This window comes from Nicotiana tabacum, chromosome 13 (assembly GCF_000715075.1).
Source record: "Nicotiana tabacum cultivar K326 chromosome 13, ASM71507v2, whole genome shotgun sequence".
In the NCBI taxonomy this organism is placed as follows: Eukaryota; Viridiplantae; Streptophyta; class Magnoliopsida; order Solanales; family Solanaceae; genus Nicotiana; species Nicotiana tabacum.
Window position 1 is genome coordinate 127137323 of NC_134092.1, and position 17352 is coordinate 127154674.

Genomic DNA, 17352 nt, shown 5'->3' on the forward strand with positions numbered 1-17352 from the left:
TGGAAAATCTTAAAGAAGAGAATGAGAGGAAGCCAATCATTCATTTGGGCCATGGTGACCCTTTGAACTTCTCCAGTAGCAGAAGACGCTCTTTTTAGTGTTGTTCGATCTGCTAAGTTTAATGGTTATGCTCCTGCTATTGGTCTTTATTCAGCTCGGAGATCTATGTGAGTCAACACATAAAAATCTTGCATCGTTAATAACCGAAAAACTAAACCGGAAATAACCGAACCAAATCTTGAAAAAACTGCACCGAACCATAAATACTTTGGTTTGGTTTAGTTATTAATATTACAAAATCGAAAATCGATAAACTGAACCGTACTTTCTTACTAACCGACCGACGCCCACCCCTAATTGAGTGTTGATAGCTATAATACACTCCGACCAATAAAATAAGATTTAAAGTTTATATCCCCTTAGGCAAACACCTAGGTGAAGGTCATAGCCCTAGACCTTTTTATAACATTTGAAAAACAACAAAAATAATTTTCTAGTTTTATTTCGTAAATTGCAATCGTAGTTTAATTTAGACTTTAAAACAACCCAATTTTGTGGAAGTGCAAATTTAGATATACAAACTCACGCGCTACAATATATACTACTAACCCCCATACATATAGCTCCCTACGGAATTCGACCCCGACTCTTGTTGGGTATTATTATTGCATCGACCGCTTTCTTAACCTCGAATTGAGGTGTGAACTTGGACGAGATCAATTTTTGGTGTCGTTGCCGGAGAGCTAAAAAATGGTGTTAGCTATATATTTAGGTGTGTTTTTGGGATATCTTCTTTTTCTTCCTTGTACTAACGTGTTGAGAAATTGTAGGTGCAATTATGGCAAATAATGAGCTCGGAAACTTACCTTTGGAGGATGTGGACGTTGAGGATGATCAAATGGAAGAGGTCCCTCTTTAACCTCAAGCCAATAGACGAGACCGACCGACTCATGACAATGTGCCAGTTCCACCCCCACCTCCACCACGAGCGGCTCCACACCAGGTGTTACCGAATGAAGGGTATGCAAGTGCTATAGTCCCTCCTCGTATTAGGTGAGAAACTTCCAAATCACCAATGTGATACTCACTTTTCTCGAGCATCGAGGGTTATTCACCGGCACACAGGTTAAAAATACATATAAACAATTGAAGAGGTTCGTCGATACGTGTTGGGGGAGCAAACAAACAAATGTCTCCGAGGATGCTTTGAAGCTAAGGATTTTTCCCTTCTCTCTACGGGGGAAAGCTTTAGATTGGTTGGAACGCGCTTACCAAATCATTCTATTCATACTTGGGATGAACTAGCAGAGAAATTTATTTCTAAGTACTTCTCACCCGAGCACATGGCTATTCTTTGGGATGAAATTCTAGCATTCAAACAAGAGCCCAATGAACTATTACACGAGATAGAGGAAAGGTATAGAACAATGGTTGAAAGAATGCCCCAACAATGATATGACGGAGAACATGATTCAACAAACTTTCTATCGGGGGATCAATACAATCAACTAATGTGTAGTGAATCAACTTGCCGGTGGAAACTTCATGACTACGCCTTATGCGGAGGCGTGTGATATCTTGGATGAGATGGCGGATACTTCATCAGCGTGGCAATCTCGGGATAATGTTCTACAAGGTGATCCCAATGTGATTCACCTTCATAAAGAATTACATGACCATGGGCAAGACATAGCCGAGTTGACTACCACCATGAACCAATTGGCAAAGCCTCAACTTTAACAAGTGCAAAACCCGAGGCAAGTCAATGCAGTGAAGGGAGTAAATATGATAGTGGACAAGCGAAGAACAAGAAGTCCACAAGTGCAACAAAGAGTGGACAATTTTGTGCAAGATGATAATGGATTTGATCAAGATGGTTCTTATAATGACCAATAGGAAGAGGTACAATATGTGAACAACTATCAAGAGCAAAGAAATAACTTCTAAGGCCCTAGTCAACAACAATGGAGACCTTCAAATAATCAAGGAAATTGGAATTCTAACAACCAAGGCAATTAGAATAACAACAATCAAGGCAATTGTAGTGCAAGCAATAATCAAGGGAATTGGCATAATAACAATAACCAAGGCAATTGGGTAGGCAACAATCAAGTCGGGTGGAATAAAAATCAAGGAAATCGAGGGTCGGGTGTTCAAAGGCCTCCTATGTATTAGCAACCGAGCAACCCACCTCCTTATCCTTCCCATGGTCCTCGTTCATCCAACAATGAAATGGGCCGTATTGAGAACATGTTCAAACAAATGATGGAGAGGAATGCCGATTCCGATGCCCAAATTACATCACACAACACATCGATCCGTAATCTAGAAGTGCAAATGGGTCAAATCTCTCAAGCTTTAAATTTCCGTCCTAAAGGGCCACTACTAAGTGACACGGTGGTGAACCCAAAGGGTGGGAACAATACGGGGCATGCCATGGTCATTACTACAAGGAGTGGAAGAGATGGGAATGCACCCACCTCAAGTCAAAGGACAATTGTGGATGATGAGCAAGTGGTAGAAGAAGAGGAGATCCTGAGCAATGTGGTACAAACAAATGATGAAGTGTAGATTGATATAGATTGATAAAGGAATAAACAGAACACTTTCTTCACTGAGGATATCACCTTACCTAGACAGGTAAAATCCACAATGAATAATAAGGTTAATGGATCTCCTACATTCAGGATTAGAGTGAAGAAAGATGTCTTCATTATTGATCTGGGATGAGTCTCCCTTGTTGTCACTAAGTTTCTTAATACTTAGTCAATCTCTTTTGGAAGCAAAACAGTAACATGAGGGGTCCTCCCCATCTTAGCTTCTTTCTTCTGCAGATTAGTCCTTTGCATATTTTGTATAAGAGGTTAGGCTTTTGTCCCCCTCTATGTAATCTTTTTAACTTATGAATGGAATTAATACCCATTCAAAAAAAATATATAGATGACATGGTGGAAGAGACTCAAGAGAATGTGAACCCATCTAGGAATTTTTTGATTGACAAACCGGAACCGGTAGTGCAAAAAGCTAAGGCACTATTGCCTAAGCCACCTCCTCCATATCCTCAAAGGCTCGCCAAGAAAAATGGCGAGAATCAATTCAAAAAGTTCATTGATATGATGAAGAGTCTCTCGATAAATGTGCCATTAGTGAAAGACTTGGAGCAAATGCCCGGATATGCAAAGTTTATGAAGGACTTGGTGACAAAGAAGCGATCAATGAATTTTAAAACTATCAAAGTTACTCATCAAGTGAGTGCAATTATGCATTCGATGGCTCCTAAATTGGAAAACCCCGGTGCTTTCATAATCCCGTGTACCGTTGGAAGTGCCAAGTTTGCCAAAGCTCTTTGCGATCTTGGGGCGAGTATCAATTTGATGCCCTATTCGGTTTTCAAGACCTTGGGAATTGGGAAACCAAGACCCACATCTATGAGATTACAAATGGCCGATCGTACAATGAAGAGACCGTTGGGATTTATTGAAGATGTATTGGTTCGTGTCGATAAGTTCATTCTCTCGGCGGATTTTATTATTCTTGATTGTGAAGTGTACTATGAGGTGTCGATTATTCTTGGAAGACCTTTCTTTGCTACGGGGAAGGCTCTTGTTGATATGGAAGCTGGAGAATTCACTTTCCGGGTGGGTGATGAAAAGGTAGTGTTCCACGTGTGCAAATCTATGAGGCAACCGAATAGAAATGAAGTGTGTTCATTCGTGGACTTGGTGACCGATGTGATTATTGATGATACAAGTGCCACGATTAACGTGGGCGATATGTTGGAGGCCGTTTTGCTCAATTTTGATGATGACAAGATGGATGGCTTCATAGAATGTGTTAATTCTTTGCAAGGAATGGGGTCATACAATTAAGTACCCCGGAAACTTTCCTTGGATCTTGAGAACATGAAAACTCCTCGTACAAAGCCTTCAATTGAAGCGCCTCCGATCTTGGAGTTGAAGCCATTGCCTCCACATCTCAGGTATGAATTCCTTGGCCCTTGTTTTACTTTACCGGTTATTATTTTCTCTTGCTTGATTAACGTGCAGGTTGACTCTACATTGGATGTGCTCCACAAGAGGAAGAAAGCTATTGGGTGGACTTTGGCAGATATTCGGGGAATAAGCCCCGCATTTTGCATGCACAAGATTAACTTGGAGGAAGATGTCAAACCCTCCATTGAACATCAAAGGAGACTCTAAAAGAAACCAAGTTTCAACTAAACAGGTAAAACAATTAGTAAGAAAAGATCAAAAAAATTTGAAGTATATATCTCAGATCAATGATGAAGAATATAACAAGATAAAATAATTTAATAAATGCGCAACAGTGATCTACACAATTTAAAAATATAATCTTTCGCAATTTAGCCCGTGTACACACTCGTCACCTCGTGCACACGACTTTTAACACATTTCAATAATTACATCAATACCAGTCCTAGGGAAAATTTCTCCCACACAAGGTTAGACAAGTCACTTACCTCGACTTGCTTCAATTTAACCAAGTATTATGCTTTTTTCTCGAATTTCCGACTCCGATCGACTCGTATCTAGTCATAATTAATTCGATACAGTCAACAAAAATTATAGTAATCACTTTCATAAGAAAATATTACATTTTCATTAAAATCCGAAATTAGCTCAAAATTTGTCCGTGGGGCCCACATCTCGGAATCCGACGAAACTTACAAAATCCGACAACCCATTCATTTCCGAGTCCACCCATACCAATTTTACCAAAATCCGATAACAACTCGACCTCCAAATCTTAAATTTTCGTTTTTGGAAGATTTTGCAAAAATCTTGATTTCTTTCATTTAAATCCGAAATAAATGATGAATATGACCATGGATTTATGAAATATAATCACATTTGGATATAGGACACTTACCCAAGTTGAAGTCTTGAAAAAATCCTCAAAATCGCCCAAGAACCGTGCTGCAAAACTCTAAAACAAAATGAAGGAAACGACCATTTTTGGTCCTTAAGTTTCTGCCCTAAAACACTATTCCGGTCGCTAAAAGTCCAATCCCGTCGCTAAAAGTGTCACATCTGGTCGCTAAAGGTGCACACCAGGACTATTTACACCAACAGTTTTATTTCACTAAAAAAGCTCTAACTCCATCATACGAACTCGGAATTCGACGATTCTTATTCCTATGAGTCAAAAATAAAACTACGAACACATTCGTTCAATCGAAACTCAATTCGGAGCTCATTTGCTCAATGTGATACCAATTTCGCTCGTTAAATAATTAACTCATATTTCGCGCTTAAAACTCAATCGCGACTTGATGAAATTAGACCAAACTTTTCAGATCACTCCTATAATTCATTATCAAAATGTCAAAAGTCTCGAAATCGAATTTCGATCTCTAGAACTAAAAATGGACTTTTGGATCATTACATGCTTATGTTGAAAACATCAAACTCTTCCTCGACAGCCTGTAGTATATCAATCATAACTTCTTGTACTCAACCCCAACTGCCAAACGGTTTAAAGTTCTGCAAACTAGATACAGAGTACTACAACTTTCATGTTTTGCTCATCGCCCAACTCCTTATAGATTGCGAGATATAAGCTCCCAAAGTCAGCCCTGTGCAGCAGAAATTTCTGGCGATGCACACTGCTGTAGCTAAAATCTGCAGTAGCAGCTTCAGTCAATCGATCATAACATTTTGTATAGATATCTGAATGATAAATGGTTTATCATTCTGGAAACTAGAATCAAAGGGCTACAACTTTCATGTTTTGAAAATGTTCAGATTCCTTATAGATTTCGAGATATAAGTTTCCAAATTCAGCTCTGTGATTGCACCGGTTGCTGTCCAAAAACAGCTTCTGCAGTAGAAAAATTCCAGCAGCTCCTTTTTGTCCGATTCACTCCGTTAACCTTCCGAAATCCACCCAAGGCCCTCGGTACCTTAACCAAATATACCAACATGTCCCAAAATATAATATGAACTTAGTTGAGGCTTCAAACCATGCCAAACAACGCCGAAATTACGAATCGCGCATCGAATCGAATTATGAGTTTTCAAATCTTCCAACTTCTATATTTTGCGCCGAAACATATCAAATCAATTCCGATTGACCTCAAATTTTGCACACAAGTCATAAATGACATAATGGATTTATAAAAAATTTCAGAATCGGATTTCGACCCCGATATCAAAAAGTCAACCCCTCGGTCAAACTTCCCAAAAATTCAACTTTCGGCATTTCAAGCCTAATTCTACTACGGACTTCCAATTAAAATTTTGATCACGCTCCTAAGTCCAAAATCACCATACGGAGCTGTTGGAATCATCAAAATTCTATTCCGGGGTCGTTTGCACATAATTTGACATCCGATCACTATTTGAACTTAAACTTTTAATTTTTCATCAAAATTCCATAACTCTAGCTAGGGACCTCGGAATTTGATTTCGGGCATACACCTAAGTCCCAAATCACGATACAGACCTACCAAAATTGTCAAAATACTGATCCGAGTCTGTTTGCTCAAAATGTTGACCAAAGTCAACTCAGTTGAGTTTTAAAGCTCTAATTCACATTTTAATCCATTTTTCACCTGAAAACTTTTTCGAAATTTTTTTACGGACTGCACACTCAAGTCGAGTAATGGTAAATAGTGCTTAGATCACATAATTAATCATTAAATTTAAAGATGACATTTTAGGTCATCACATTCTCCACCTCTAGAACAAACGTTCGTCCTCGAACGGAGTTAGAAAAAGTACCTGAGCTGGTGAATAAGTGTGGATAACAGCTGCGTAAATCATTCTCGACCTCCCAAGTCGCCTCCTCGACCGGATGACCCCTCCACTGAACCTTTACAGAAGCAATGTTCTTTGACCTCAGCTTTCGAACCTGCCTATCTAAAATAGCCACTGGTTCCTCAACATAAGATAGATCCTTGTCCAACTGAACCGAACTGAAGTCTAACACATGAGACGGATCGCCGTGATATTTCCGAAGCATAGAAACATGGAATACCGGATGAACCGCAGAAAGACTAGGTGGTAGTGCAAGTCTGTAAGACACCTCTCTAACTCTCTCAAGAATCTCAAAAGGCCCAATATACCTAGGGCTCTACTTGCCCTTCTTCCTGAACCTCATCACACCCTTCATAGGTGAAACCCGTAGCAATACCCGCTCACCAACCATGAATGCGACATCACGAACCTTCCGATCCGCATAACTCTTCTGTCTAGATTGGGCTGTACGAAGTCGATCCTGAATCAACTTAACCTTTTCCAAGGCATCCTGAACCAAGTCTGTACCAAAAAGTCTAGCCTTGCCTGGTTCGAACCAACCCACTGGGGACTGGCACCACCTACTATACAAGGCCTCATACGGAGCCATCTGGATGCTTGACTGGTAACTGTTGTTGTAAGCAAACTCCGCAAGTGGTAAGAACTGATCCCAAGCACCCCCAAAATCTATCACACATGCACGAAGCATATCCTCTAGTATTTGAATAGTGCGTTCGGACTACCCGTCCGTCTGAGGGTGAAATATTATACTCAACTCCACACAAGTACCTAACCCTCTATGTAAAGCCCTCCAAAACCGTGAGGTAAACTGTGTACCCCGATCAGAGATGATGGATATCGGTACATCGTGAAGTCTGACAATCTCGCAAATATATACCTGAGCCAGCTGCTCTGAAGAGTAAGTAGTAATCACAGGAATAAAATGAGCTGACTTAGTCAATCTATCCACAATCACCCAAACTGCATTGAACTTCCTCCGAGTCCGTAGGAGCCCAACAACGAAATCCGTAGTGATCTGCTCCCATTTCCATTCTGGAATTTCCAACTTCTGAAGCAATCCACCTGGTCGTTGATGCTCATATTTCACATGCTGACAATATAGGCACCGAGCTACATATTTCATTATGTATTTCTTCATCCGCCTCTACCAATAGTGTTGTCTCAAGTCTTGCTACATCTTCGCAGCACCCGAATGTATGGAGTACCGCAAACTGTGAGCCTCCCGGAGAATCAATTCACGAAAACCATTTATATTTGGCACACATAGCCTGCCCTACATCCGTAATACATCTTCATCTCCAATAGTGACTTCCTTGGTATTGCCGTGCTGAACTGTGTCCTTAAGGACAAGTAGATGGGGGTCATCATACTGACATTCCCTGATACGATCATAAAGAGAAGACTGAGAAACCACACAAGCCAAAACTCGACTCGGCTCGAAAACATCCAAACTGACAAACTGGTTGGCCAAGGCCTGGACATCCAAAGCCAAAGGCCTCTCTGCTACCGGTAAATATGCTAAGCTGCCTAAACTCTCCACCTTACGACTCAAGACATCGGCCACCACATTGGCCTTCCCAGGATGATAGATAATAGTGATATCATAATCCTTAAGCAACTCCAACCACCTCTGCTGCCGCAAATTAAGATCATTATGTTTAAATAAATGTTATAGACTTCGGTGATCGGTGTAGACCTCACAATGGACACCGTACAAATAATGCCGCCAAATTTTTAAGGCATGAACAATAGTTGCTAACTCCACGTCATGTACATGATAATTCTTCTCATGCACTTTTAACTGTCTGGACGCATAGGCAATCACCCTACCGTCTTGCATCAACATCGCGCCGAGACCAATACGCGACGCGTCACAATACACAGTATAAGATCTTGAATATGTAAGTAATACCAACGCTTGTGTCGGAGTCAAAGTGATCTTGAGCTTCTGAAAGCTTAACTCACACTCGTCTGACCCTGTAAATGAGGCACCCTCTTGGATCAATTTGGTCTTAATAGTTGTTCATAATCAATTACAGAATCGTCATTTAACCTCATGTTAACAAAAATCTCGTTGCAAACCTTCACAATACTGATAACTAGATACGAGGCATGAAGACTTCATAATTATTTACTCGAATTAACGAGTCACATTTAACGCTACCTAGGTGGGCACCTATCTCGTAGGTTAAAAATTAATAATTACAACACGAATTTGACAACTATGCCCAAAGAATTTCATATAAGAATTTTCAAATAAGCCTAACATGCCTGACTCCCTATTAATACTATAGTACAAATTTAATTTCACAAGGGAGAACTTAAACACAAGAATTTTCCTCACAAGGATCTCGTCCTTATATAACTTCCACCGCAGCTCGTAGCCCGGTTTAAACATATCAATTTACATAAAAATGTGAGGATCTCGTCCTCAGTTCTGAATCACAAGTAATATGCACATCGTGCCAATTGAAAATTTCTATTTTCTCCTTTTAAATAATTTCGGTTACACCAAATCACAACACATAATGAACCCCACACCGGTAGGGCATATAATTCATAATTTGCAATTAATTATTCGAAATTTACATAAAAATTTACCGAAATGAGTAACAGAAAGCCACATTTAGCCTCGCAGCTCTTATTAGTGACCAACACGAAATGATAGGCGTAGTTATCTCCATAAAATCTCCCAACAGGGGTAAACACATAAGTAGATTATAGAATTATGAAGCTCACTCATAAGTGGAGCACAATAGGAAGACTCGTTTCGATATTGAGAACCGAATCAACTTAAGGAAATTATTCCTTTATATTAAATCGAGGTCGTACCTGTAACGACACCATCTGATGTAGCGACCTCCGCCATACCGTAAAACAAATATATCAACGGCTGGGTCTCCACCTCTAGGATGCCTTTTACTCATATGACCTCCACCCCTAACTGGTCGTGTGGGTGGTGTAGTAACTGCAATGGGGCACGTAGCCTGAGTGCTTTGATGAAATAAGTCTCTCCCAAGTTTTTGACAATTTTTCTCATGATGTGCCTAGTATCACCGTATTCATAACAACTCCTTTGCGGATTAGGCTGCTCATATTGAGTCTGTGCCAGATAACTGGAATAACCATTATAGGAACTCATATTGGTGGTGCATTAAAAGAACTTACTGGAGCACCCCGAGTAATCCGATGTGCAAACTGGGTTGGACGACTGCCTGAGCCAAGTGGGCGGTGTTGCATTGGCTGGTCTGCCCTCTTCATAGGCTTACTACGAACACTGGTGGAGAATTATCTCTCCCAAGGCAAATTTCTTCTTTTGTTATGCTGACTCAACACTGTTAAGCTGACCCATTTCTTAACATACTCTTTGATTCTTTTTTGGGGTAACCCTTACCCCTATTTATACACAACGATCACAAAAGTAGAGCTCCATACAGACAAATCTTGGCACGAACCACATAGTCCAGAATCTCGTCAACAACTATACTTACTCCGAAGCACTCCAAAATCTGCAACAGTGACGTCCACGCTAAGTAGACCTTCTACAAATTTAGAGTTGTTTCTATAACTCCTTTGCTATTGAAGTATAGGATTATTAAGGAGGCGGACATACCGCAAGTCCCAACCTTATCCTCTACAAAATCTCAGGTCTTAAACATGTGTAAATTTTAGGGAACCTTTCAGTACCACATATATATATTTCAGGCCAAAACTGATATAATACATGACCCCGCAATCCACCCATTGGTAGTGGACTCCTTCTATTCAGCGCGAAGTCATAGGTCACAACGTCCGATAATCCACAATAATAATCTTCACAGCTTGTATAAATCAACCAGACGCCAATGTTCGTTGCACCCCGCACATGATTCACTAGGTGATCTCTCAATACGCCCATATCTTCAGTCGGAACCACACGTTAAGGAAATGTTTGAGCATCTCTGGCTCCCTCGTAGTCCATCTGCGGCATCACGAACCGTCGACACACAACTGATATTGAGTGCGCAATGTCATACACGAGTGGATACAAAGGAATATGAGATATATGTTTCACGCTAAATCAATGCCGCACGATAAGGAATCAAGGAAGTGAATATTTTCCTAACAGTTCCATAGCCTCCCGAAGATAAGTACAGACGTCTCCGTACCGATCCATAAGACTCTACTAAACCTGCTTGTGACTCATAACACCTATGAACCTAGTGCTCTGATACCAACTTGTCACGACCCCAAATTCCCTCCGTAGGATGTCGTGATGGCACCTAGTCTCTAAGACTAGGTAAGCCTATCAATGTGGAATAATAATAAATATCTGAAATAAATAAACTACAATTCAAATAATTTTAACTCCCAAAACCCGGTAGAAATAAGTCACAAGCTTCTAAGAATTTATTCTCAATATCTCTATATGTCAAGGTCTAGATAAAATATAAGGAAGCAACATAAAATGATAGAAGGGGACTCCGGAGTCTGCGGACGCTGGCAGATATACCTCGAAGTCTCCGTACACAGGTAACTCAATGACGTCTAGGCTGGTAAAATGTACCTGGATCTGCACAAAAAGATGTGCAGAAGCGTAGTATGAGTACACCACAGCGGTACCAAGTAAGTGCCAAGCCTAACCTCAGTAGAGTAGTGACGAGGTCAGGTGATGCCCTACTGGAATATAATAATGGCATGGTAAAATGTTTATCAATGTAGTAAAATAAAATGACATTGAAAATGAATCAAATAGTATGTCACATTTAATGACACCAAATAATTGCAAATAATATCTCGTGGAAATCAAAATAGAATTTCCTTCAACTTTATGAAAATCACAATAATAATCAAAGGCAACTACGGCCATAAATTAATATCAACAAGGGCACTCCCGAGGTACCGCCTCGTAGTCCCAAATCATAAATAAATTCACAATATCTCATTTGCTTATATCACCGCGGGAGCCTTCACAATTTATTTAAAGAAAACATTTTTCCCGAAATAGCATCCCGCGTTTTAGCCACCCTTATCACACCGCATGACTTCTAGTAGTTCCCCTACTAGCCACGCGTATCAAGCCACCCTTATCTCACCGCATGCGTTTCAACACCCAGACCTTATACCACCGCATGCGTATCAATATCACAATATATCATAATTTGCACCTCAAGTGCTCAAATAATTTAACTTGCCAAAATAATTCAACAACAATATTTTTCCACAATAAAGAGCTCACGGCTCATGCCAAAATAAATCATCAATAATAGTTTGCCACAATAAAGAGCTCACGGCTCATGCCAAAATAAATCATCAATAATAGTTTGCCACAATAAAGAGCTCACGGCTCATGCCAAAATAAATCATCAATAATAGTTTTCCACAATAAAGAGCTCACAGCTCATGTCAAAATAATTTATCAATAATATTCTTCCACAATAAAGAGCTCACGGCTCACTCACAATGAGTATAAAAATATTCAGGAGTAAATAATTTAGGAAAATAATATTTCAAAATCTTTACTTCGTTGCTTCAATATCAAGTTTAAAAATGTCAAATACTTCATATTAATAATATTTAATTTAAAGAAAATCAACCTTCAAATAATGCACAGAATAAAAGAAACCAAGTTTCAACTAAACAGGTAAAACAATTAGTAAGAAAAGATCAAACAAATTTGAAGTATATATCTCAGATCAATGATGAAGAATATAACAAGATAAAATAATTTAATAAATGCACAACAGTGATCTACACAATTTAAAAATATAATCTTTCGCAATTTAGTCCGTGTACACACTCGTCACCTCGTGCACATGACTTTCAACACATTTCAATAATTACATCAATATCAATCCTAGGGGAAATTTCCCCCACACAAGGTTAGACAAGTCACTTACCTCGACTTGCTTCAATTTAATCAAGTATTATGCTTTTTCCTCGAATTTCTGACTCCGATCGACTCGTATCTAGTCATAATTAATTCGATACAGTCAACAAAAATTGTAGTAATCACTTTCATAAGAAAATATTACATTTTTATTAAAATCAGAAATTAGCTCAAAATTTGTCCGTAGGGCCCACATCTCGGAATCCGGTGAAACTTACAAAATCCGACAACCCATTCAATTACGAGTTCGCCCATACTAATTTTACCAAAATCCGATAACAACTCGACCTCCAAATCTTAAATTTTCGTTTTTGGAAGATTTTGCAAAAATCTTGATTTCTTCCATTTAAATCCGAAATAAATGATGAATATGACCATGGATTTATGAAATATAATCACATTTGGATATAGGACACTTACCCAAGTTGAAGTCTTGAAGAAATCCTCAAAATCGCCCAAGAACCGTGCTCCAAAACTCCAAAACGAAATGAAGGAAATGACCATTTTAGGTCCTTAAGTTTCTGCCCCAAAAACACTATTCCGGTCGCTAAAAGTCCAATCCCATCGCTAAAAGTATCACATCTGGTCGCTAAAGGTGCACACCACGACTATTTACACCAACAGTTTTATTTCACTAAAAAAGCTCTAACTCCATCATACGAACTCGGAATTCGACGATTCTTATTCCTATGAGTCACAAATAAAACTACGAACCCATTCGTTCAATCGAAACTCAATTCGGAGCTCATTTTCTCAATGTGATACCAATTTCGCTCGTTAAACAATTAACTCATATTTCACGCTTAAAACTCAATCGCGACTTGATGAAATTAGACCAAACTTTCCAGATCACTCCTATAATTCAGTATCAAAATGTCGAAAGTCTCGAAATTGAATTTCGATCTCTAGAACTAAAAATGGACTTTTGGATCATTACATGCTTATGTTGAAAATATCAAACTCTTCCTCGACAGCCTGTAGTGTATCAATCATAACTTCTTGTACTCAACTCCAACTGCCAAACGGTGTAAAGTTCTGCAAACTAGATACAAAGTACTACAACTTTTATGTTTTGCTCATTGCCCAACTCCTTATAGATTGCGAGATATAAGCTCCCAAAGTCAGCCCTGTGCAGCAGAAATTTCTGGCGATGCACACTGCTGTAGCAAAAATCTGCAGTAGCAGCTTCAGTCAATCGATCATAACATTTTGTATAAATGTCTGAATGATAAATGGTTTATTATTCTGGAAACTAGAATCAAAGGGCTACAATTTTCATGTTTTGAAAATATTTAGATTCCTTATAGATTTCGAGATATAAGCTTCCAAATTCAGCTCTGTGATTGCACCGGTTGCTGTCCAAAAACAGCTTCTGCAGCAGAAAAATTCCAGCAGCTCCTTTTTGTCCGAAATTCATTCCGTTAACCTTCCGAAATCCACCCGAGGCCCTCGGTACCTTAACCAAATATACCAACATGTCCCAAAATACAATATGAACTTAGTTGAGGCTTCAAACCATGCCAAATAACGCCGAAATTACGAATCGCGCATCGAATCGAATTATGAGTTTTCAAATCTTCCAACTTCTATATTTTGCGCCGAAACATATCAAATCAATTCCGATTGACCTCAAATTTTGCACACAAGTCATAAATGACATAATGGATTTATAAAAAATTTCAGAATCGGATTTCGACCCCGATATCAAAAAGTCAACCCCTCAGTCAAACTTCCCAAAAATTCAACTTTCGGCATTTCAAGCCTAATTCTACTACGGACTTCCAAATATAATTCCGATCACGCTCCTAAGTCCAAAATTACCATACGGAGCTGTTGGAATGATCAAAATTCTATTCCGGGGTCGTTTGCACATAATTCGACATCCGGTCACTATTTGAACTTAAACTTTTAATTTTTCATCAAAATTCCATATCTCTGGCTAGAGACCTCGGAATTTGATTTCGGACATACACTTAAGTCCCAAATTACGATACAGACCTACTATAATTATTAAAATACTGATCCGAGTCTGTTTGCTCAAAATATTGACCAAAGTCAACTCAGTTGAGTTTTAAAGCTCTAATTCACATTTTAATCCATTTTTCACCTAAAAACTTTTCCAAAATTTTTTTACGGACTGCACACTCAAGTCGAGTAATGGTAAATAGTGCTTAGATCATATAATTATTTATTAAATTTAATGATGACATTTTGGGTTATCACAGAGATAGCTCCTAAGATGGCTTTTAATTTATTCAAAGGGAATCATATTATTTTATTCTTTTTTGACTTTTATACTATTTAGATATTAATATTTTATACATACTTGTGAAGAATATAAAAATAAAACTTTTGTCATAAATGTTACTTTTTGCCTTTTCCTGTATGAGTTCAATATGTGCCCATACTGTAAGTGAGATAAATAATTAAAATTTTAAAAAGCAAAGTACTCCAAAAATAGAAGTTACGTGTATTTTGAGGGAAGGATTTAATTTTAGTATTATTTCAATTTAAGGATTTAATTTTAGTATTATTTCAATTTATTTATATTTATATTAGGTTGGGTCATTCCTATTTTAATTTGGTTAATATTTGTTAGACTGAAAAATAAAAAAATGTTATCGAAAAGTTATATTTTTCGGTCATTATATTTTTTTGTGAGTTACTAACAGTTTTTAAGATTTTTATGTGAGAAAACATAGTTGTATGACTTTGATAAAAAAAAATCATAATTATATGACCATTTGTGAAATTTACCCTTCACTATCACGAGCCTGCCCTCCATCCCAAATATATATATATATATATATATATATATATATATATATATATATATATATATATATATATATATATATATATATATATAGAGAGAGAGAGAGAGAGAGAGAGAGAGAGAGAGAGAGAAAAAAAAGAACTGTCAATCGCTAAAATGCAAGTGTGGCGTTTGGTGTCATTTTCTTTCAAGAAATGCCCTAAATAGAGGAGTCGAGTATGAAAATAACATACATTAAATTAGTTGACCTCTGTGGTGGAGCATCAACGTGTGCAAAACATGGTTTCATCATTAATTTGAAAAATGCATAGTCTTTACTATAAAAAATATATACAAAATAGACTGTCGCTATACAAAAAATATACTAAATATATTGTCACTATACAATTTATATACAATAGACTGTCACTATACAAAATATATACAAAATAGACTGTCGCTATACAAAAAATATACTAAATATATTGTCACTATACAATTTATATACAATAGACTGTCACTATACAAAATATATACAAAATAGACTGTCACTATACAAAATATATACAAAATAGACTGTCACTGTATAATTTATATATAATAGACTGTCACTATACAAAATATATATAAAATAGACTGTCATTATATAAAAAATATACTAAATAGACTGTCACTATACAAAATATATCCTATAGCAAAGGTATACACCTTATTTATTATAAATCAAAATTATTTTAAAATATTATTTTCTATAGCTACCTTTTATATTTTATAGCAAAATAAGTATTTATGGTATATACTATAATTGAGGCATGAAATAAAGCATGAAATACACTATTTATGTTTTTCCTCTTTCTTTCCTTCAATTTAAGTCTAACATATTGCGAAAATTAAACAAGCGGAAATAAAACTTGACAACTAACAGTAGTGAATAACTGAATAACTAGTAACAATGTCGCTCGGCATGTACAATAATCAATACTCTATAAATACACCATCTTCCTAAAACCCGAAACATCATAAGTCACAAGCTACAGAAGAAAACTAGTATCTCTACACACCAGAGTCTAATAAAAAAAAGTATGGAAGGTAAATGGCATAGGAGAAAATAGAGGGGGGCTCCGAGGTGTGCGGTCGCGGCAGATGTACTTTGAAGTCTCCGAACAACAGCAAGCACTCTCAGCTAATAGCGGGGCTGATAAGTAGTACCTGGATCTGCACACAAAACATGTGCAGAAGAGTAGCATGAGTATACCACAACGGTACCCAGTAAGTGCCAAGCCTAACCTCGATAGAGTAGTGATGAGATCAGGTCAGGCCCACTAGTATATAATAAATAAAGCAGGAGAATATAAAAGTATAATAAAAAACTGCAATTTACAACAAAAAAAAATAGCGATATCACAATACAACACACAGGGATAAACAACAGGGGATCTCCCGAGACAACGTCTCGTAGTCCCAAAATAAATATGCAGGGAGAACTCCCTAGGTACCGCCTCGTACTCTCAAAAGTAAATGTGCAAGAAGAACTCCCGAGGAACCACCTCGTAGTCTTAAAAGTAAATGTGCAAGCAGAATTCCCGAGGAACCGCCTCATAGTCTCAAAAGTAAATGTGCAAGGAGAACTCCCGAGGAACCGCCTCGTAGTCTCAAAAGTAAATATGCAGGGAGAACTCCATAGGAACTGCCTCATAGTCTCAAAAGTAAACACACAGCTCGAACCGATAAATACAATAATTTACAGCAAGATTTCTACAGTTATACTGATAAAGAACAAGGAAAGCAGGAAATCAACTAGGCATGCTTTACAGAATTCAAATAAGCAGTTAAAGCACGTAGACATGCAATATTAGATTAAACAGGATAACTACGCACATTGGAATAGCTCAATTAAGAATGAAAATAGACTAATACTCATTTAAACGGTATAACTCAAATTAAAGAAA